Source organism: Lissotriton vulgaris, chromosome 3_1 (assembly GCF_964263255.1).
Source record: "Lissotriton vulgaris chromosome 3_1, aLisVul1.2, whole genome shotgun sequence".
In the NCBI taxonomy this organism is placed as follows: Eukaryota; Metazoa; Chordata; class Amphibia; order Caudata; family Salamandridae; genus Lissotriton; species Lissotriton vulgaris.
Window position 1 is genome coordinate 170,488,669 of NC_141689.1, and position 6,247 is coordinate 170,494,915.

The following is a 6,247-nucleotide window of genomic DNA, read 5'->3' on the forward strand; positions in this document are numbered from 1 at the left end:
TATCTGCCCAAGGCACAGATCACACAATGACCCCCACATGCTGTCAGAGCTACACTAGGCTCTATTGACTTAGGTGACACAGTGTGGCTCAGAAACTCAGTGTGGCCTAACACGATTTTAATGTGGCTGTATGTGGAGTGGCGTGTCTCGTGAAAACAAGTGATTCAACAGACACAGGCTGTGAGTGACTGAAAAACTACATCTTGTAACAGAGCAGGCAGCGGAAAATAATCATGACTGCACACTAGGCGCTGCTAGTTTAAAAGGCAAGCACATCTTTAATTTTATTAAAAACTAGCAGAGTGAGAGATACAATTACCTCCCTCCAGACGAGCAGTAATTCGGCACGGCCTGGCCTCCTCGTAGCCCCACTGACTCCCGGGGCAAACCATGACGCCCAGACATGATTCAGGTTCAGCAGCAAAGCAGCACAATGGTGTACCCTGGGCTGTGGAGGCCGCTGCGATCCTTGGGGTTGGGTTGGGTGGGTCCGGTCGCCGGAACACATTTTTTTCTCCATTTTTTGTTGCATCTTTATTTTTTGATTTACATAGTGTAGAGATGTGGGTAGTTCTGTGCTTTCAGTCCTCCGTGGACGCTCTTCAGTTTCCAGCCTCTACCTGCTGGGCTCGCAGGAAGCTAACCTTTTTCTGGGCCACTTGATCTTGACGCTGGCTGCGAGACAACTTTGCCCGATTCCAGCATTTCACCTTCACCTCTTTCGGGGGTTTCTTCTCCATCATGGAGTTAGAGCGGATACCAGAGTGGGCCGTCTGGTACATTGCCTTCATCATGTCAGCAGCGACACCATGTTTCATGTATTGTGAGAACTGCTTTTTGAAGAGTTCCTCGTCATCGTCCGCCAGCTACTTCATGTAGTCGCTCACATTCTGCTCGTAAATGTGGCACTGGTGCGTGTCTCCGAGTCGTAGCCAGGGAACCTCTTCATGCAGTGTGGAATGGAAAGCCCCCCATCCACTGTCCCTTTCAGAACACTGAAGACCCTGTTCCCAGTCGAGGTTCTGGTCAGCCCAGCCTCCAGATAGCAGGTAACGGCCCCTGGTTGGCCAGCAACATTCTCAACATTGTACTCATCCCCTGTGATCTCCACCTGTCCTTCGTACACCTTGTCCAGTCCAAACGTATTCAGCAGCCTGCGGGCCAAGAGTATGCCAGTGCAATAATCTGCTGCATAATTGGTCAGCCCGACTTTCACGCCATATCTGGGGAGCTCATGGTAGTATGCAGCACTTACAATCATGTCTCCCTGAATTCTGGCGAACGCTATCTGGCTAATGATATCCCGGTTCGTGATCCGCACAATCAGTCTGTACTTGGGGGTGTTGTATTTGTTCTTGTCTTGACTGACCAGGCGTTTCCATGCATAGTAATCAGTCTTTCCCTCCCTGCGAAGGCAGAACTTGACCTGGTACCTCTTGAAGTAAGCCTTGCTCTTGACAACTTTTACAAACCCCATTTTGCGTGCTGGGACCACTCTGCCCGGGACTCCTCAAGTAGCGACTTCAGCAGCGGGCCGTGGATGGCCGAAAAAGGCAGGAACACATTTTTGAAAATAAGTCCTGCGGTGTGAGGTGCGCTAATTGCCCCTGGAGCCTCCCACAACTTCATTCTCACTCAGGCACTGTAGACACCCATTGATGCCGCATCGGGCAGCAGCAGGAAGTCAAGTGATGTGCGGTGCTGCTGCGCACCGCTAGCACTTCAAACGGCGGCCGCGCTGCACTGGCCCGTGGCGTCGGCCTATATAATTTACTAGCAGCCCGTCCCGACATTGTCCGGGTATGAATAGCATTTCTTATCTGTGACAGGCCTGTGAAATGCTCCGATTCACAGTGCACTGCTTATGCACTTAAGAGTGAGCGTTCAGTAGTGTGTGAACTCGAGTTTCCCTACTTTATTTTTCCTTGCAATATTATATAGCGCGAACTCGACTACATGGCATGAGCACAATTTATATTACAGAAGAAAACATTCATTTGTAGTAGGCACGGGGAGACAAAGCGATTTGCCTGGAATCACAGGATGTTGAGCTGATGCCGGGATTCAAACGTAGCTCCCCAGCTCTAAAGTTCGCAATTCTAGAACTTGTGGCGGGAGGTGTGTCTAAAAGTGTATGTCGGTGCTTGCCATCAGTGAGAGAGATCTGTGCATTTTTCAAATGGGTGGTGAAAAAATATGAGTATGTTGCTGGAGATGTGGGTGGCCGTGCCATCAATGTACTTACCGGGGGAGGGTAAACATCCATTATTCCACAACTTTCTTTCCGCATACCATCACTCCGCATACGTTCATTACGAAAGTACCATGACTCCGCAATGCCATTATAATGCATGGCATTACATTTTATATGCTTTACCTCGCAGACATTTACAACAATATTTGTTGTAAATGCATGAATGGTAAAAACATGTTTTTTTCAAATGTTTGAATAAGGTAAGTATGGGTATAGGGGTATATGTTTTGGGGTACTGAGGTATATGTTTTGGGGTGTTTGGGTATTTTAAGGGTTCAGATATAGTTTTGGGTTATGGGGTACAGGGGTAGTTTTAGGGTTTAGGGATAGGTATGGGTTTTGGGGTACAGGGTTATTTTTAGGGTTCAGCGCTAGGTTTGGGTTTTGGGGTATAGGGGTAATTTTAGGGTTCAGGGGTAGGTTTGGGTTTTGTTGTACAGGGGTATTTTAAGGGTTCAGGGCTATGTTTGGGTTTTGGGGTACAGGGGTATTTTTAGGATTCAGGGCTAGGTTTGGCTTTTGGGGTACAGGGGTATGTTAGTGTTCAGGGGTAGGTTTGGGTTTTGGGGTACAGGGTTATTTTTAGGGTTCAGGGCTAGGTTTGGGTTTTGGGGTACAGGGGTATTTTTAGGGTTCAAGGGTAGGTTTGGGTTTTGGGGTACAGGGGTATTTTAAGGGTACAGGGCAAGGTTTGGGTTTTTGGGTACAGGGGTATTTTAGGGTTCAGGGGTAGGTTTGGGGTTTGGGGTACAGGTGTATTTTTAGGGTTCAGGGGTAGGTTTGGGTTTTGAGGTACAGGGGTATTTATAGGGTTCAGGGCTAGGTTTGGGTTTTGGGGTACAGGGGTATTTTTAGGGTTTAGGGATAGGTTTAGGTTTTGGGGTACAGGGTATATTCATAGGGTTAAGATGGGTTAGTGTTTAAGGGTGTTAGGGTATTTTAACGAGTAAGGGTGGGTTATGATTAAGGGGTGCAGGGGTATTTAAAGGGAGCAGGGTGGGATTAGCACACAATATGAGACATGGCATGAAGGGCGAAACGTACCACACGCCCCAAGCATTTGTCACGCCCCCAGCACACGCCCACAGCACAACGCAGACACGCCCACAAGGGACTACTTTGCTGGCACGGTTCTTTTACCTTTTAAATGTATATGGTGGGCATCTGCATAGCCTATGTCCTTCTGCTGCAACTGCCCTTTCCAACGCTGTATTGGGTGTTGTGATTGGTGCTGTGGTTCCTGAGATTACCCGCCTCAAAGGTTTGGGCTCTCTCTCTTCATTATATTAGTATAGATTTGGGTACACTGATACGAGTGAGAAAAGTACGAAAGAGATACGAGTGAGGGATGGACGAAGGAGCCCAGTGAGAGATGAACAAAGGAGATACAAGTGAGAGATGGATGAAGAAGATACCAGTGAGAGATGGAGAAAGGAGATATGTGTGAGAGATGTATCAAGGAGATACTAAGCTGAGTAAAAAAGAAAAACTGGGACCGTGAGAATAAAGGACTAACAAGGAAAGCAGGGTCATCTCCCATCCCATATTGAAAGCTATGGGATGGGAGATGAATAGAAAAAAGATATAAATAATGAAAAGCTGGAGGCAGGAGAGAAGGAGGAAGGAGGGTAATCGATCATAGCATGAGAGATGGAGAACAAATGCGGAGGGCAGAGAGAGAAAGGAAATGCGTGACATGGAGGTGAGAGAAAGGAGGAAGGAAGGAATAAGGGAAAAATAGAGAACAGGGAAATAAGTGAGGGTAAAAGGGGACGGGTGAGGTGTGGAAATGAGAGGAAATGGAGAGAGAGGAAGGGATAAGACACAGGAGAGGGACTAGAGAGGCAACATGAACAGATGTAGAAATAAGGATGACGGAGAGAGCAGAGGAAGAAGAACACAGAAAGACTAGACGTTGGTGCAAAAAGGAAATGGAGGGAGGGGATTAGATGGAAGTGGAAGGTGGTAGGGAATAAAGAGTGAAGGGGTAAAGAGAGGAGAGACATCATGTTATGTTATGTTATGTTATGTTATGTTATGTTATGTTATGTTATGTTATGTTATGTTATGTTATGTTATTGCGTCTTGTATAGCGCGCAGCTGCCCCAGCAAAGGGGCGTCCCGGCACTTCCAGCCACGAAGTATAAACACACATCAACCTAAAACCATTTCAGCTGCCATAACATCATAGACTAAACTAAAGGAAAGAGAAAGGTTTTAACAGCTTTCCTAAAGGCAAATAGACAGTCTGTGCCACAAATCCGTTCAAGAAAAGAGTTCCACAACCTAGCTGCAAGGTAACGAAAGGACCGTCCCCCCGCACGGCTGCTCTTAACCCGCGGGACAACAACCAACTGCTGCCCCGCCGAACGCAGCCTGTGGGAGGGGACATATGGAGCAAGCAGGTTACTCAACAAGTTAGGGCTAGCAAGTTTCATTATCTTAAAAGATAGGCACAGTACCTTGAATTGAATACGCTTCTCCATAGGAAGACAATGCAGCCTCCGGATAATGCCAGCAGCAGAACAGAATTGCGGGAGACCTACCAAGATTCTGGCTGCAGGATTTTGGACACGTTGCATCTGAAGTATTTCAGACATATTTGCTCCAAGTAAAAGGGAACTGGCAGAATCCAGGCGAGATAGAATAGTCGCCTGTACAACCAGCTGACGTGTAGCGGGATTGAAAAACTCCAAAAGGGGCTTGAGACCCCGCAGAAGGCCAAAGCATGTGCCAGCCACTTTCCTGGTATGATCCTGAAAGCTGAGGGAAGAGTTTATCCACACCCCAAGATTTTTGACCACATACTTTGGCGTGGGGATATCACCCAGAACAGTTGGCCACCAATGCTCCCTCCACAGGCTTGCGTTCTTCCCGACCAACAAAATCTCAGTTTTGTTGGCATTTAGTTGCAGGCAGTTAGTAGCCATCTATTCAGCTACAGCTGCCATTCCAGCTCTAAACCTAGAGGCATTCGGGGTAGACCCTTCAGCCAAGGTAACAACCAGCTGCGTATCGTCGGCATATGAGACCATAACTAGGTCCCATAGCCTGGCGACAGCAGCCAAAGCTGGACATAAAGATTGAACAAAGAAGGGCTCAATGCCGAGCCCTCGGGTACCCCCTGGTCAATGGAATGGACCTGAGAGAGAAACGGTGGAGCGGACACTCTGAACGATCTTTCGATCAGAAAGGATCTGAACCATTCCAGAGCCGACCCGATGACCCCAGCTTACTCTAGCCGCTGTAGCAGGATGCCATGCGAGACCGTGTCTAAGGCGGCACTGAGATCTAACAGGATCAGTGCCACACTTTGACCAGCATCAAGAATGATTGCAGATGCTTAGTAGTGGCTAGGAGAGCAGTCTCTGTACTGTGACCCGATTGAAACCCATTCTGAGATGCATCCAAGATATTATTGGAGTTCAAGAACTGAGTAAGCACATTGTTGAAATGTGCCTCTGCAATCTTAGCCACCCAAGGGAGGAGAGAAATGGGTCTTAAGTTTTCAGGTTTGGGTGAATACAATGTAGGCTTTTTAAGAATGAGGGATACCCATGCCTCTTTCCATAGTACCGGAACAGTTGCATTTGAATAGGAGGAATTAACTATTCGACAGAGTGGGGCCCGAAAAATAGAGAGCGACTCCCTGAACTGCGATGGCCTCAGAGGGTCAGCAGGAGAGCCAGTTTTAAGTTTACCACCGAGCCGGGTGAACTCTTACTGAGACATACAAGGGATGGCTGCCAAGGTCATCCGAGACCCAGTGCCCAGAGGCGAAGAGATGGAATGAGTGGAGACTGAAGGAAAATATTGATAAATGGCACTGACCTTTTCCACAAAGAAGATGGCTAAATCATCACACTGCTGTGCGGACAATATAGCAGACACCGTAGCTTTTCTAGACCTAAGATCTTTAAGAATCTTAAAAATGCATTTTGCTGGGTTAGGACTCAACTTGATTTCGCTGGCATAGTTAGCAGCACAAACATC

At 47.5% G+C, this 6,247-nt stretch overlaps 1 pseudogene; it reads right to left on the reverse strand.

The window, feature by feature from the left end:
- Nucleotides 1-549: 549 nt before the first annotated feature.
- On the reverse strand, nucleotides 550-1,480 carry LOC147726163 (large ribosomal subunit protein uL18B pseudogene; annotated as a pseudogene).
- Nucleotides 1,481-6,247: the final 4,767 nt, after the last annotated feature.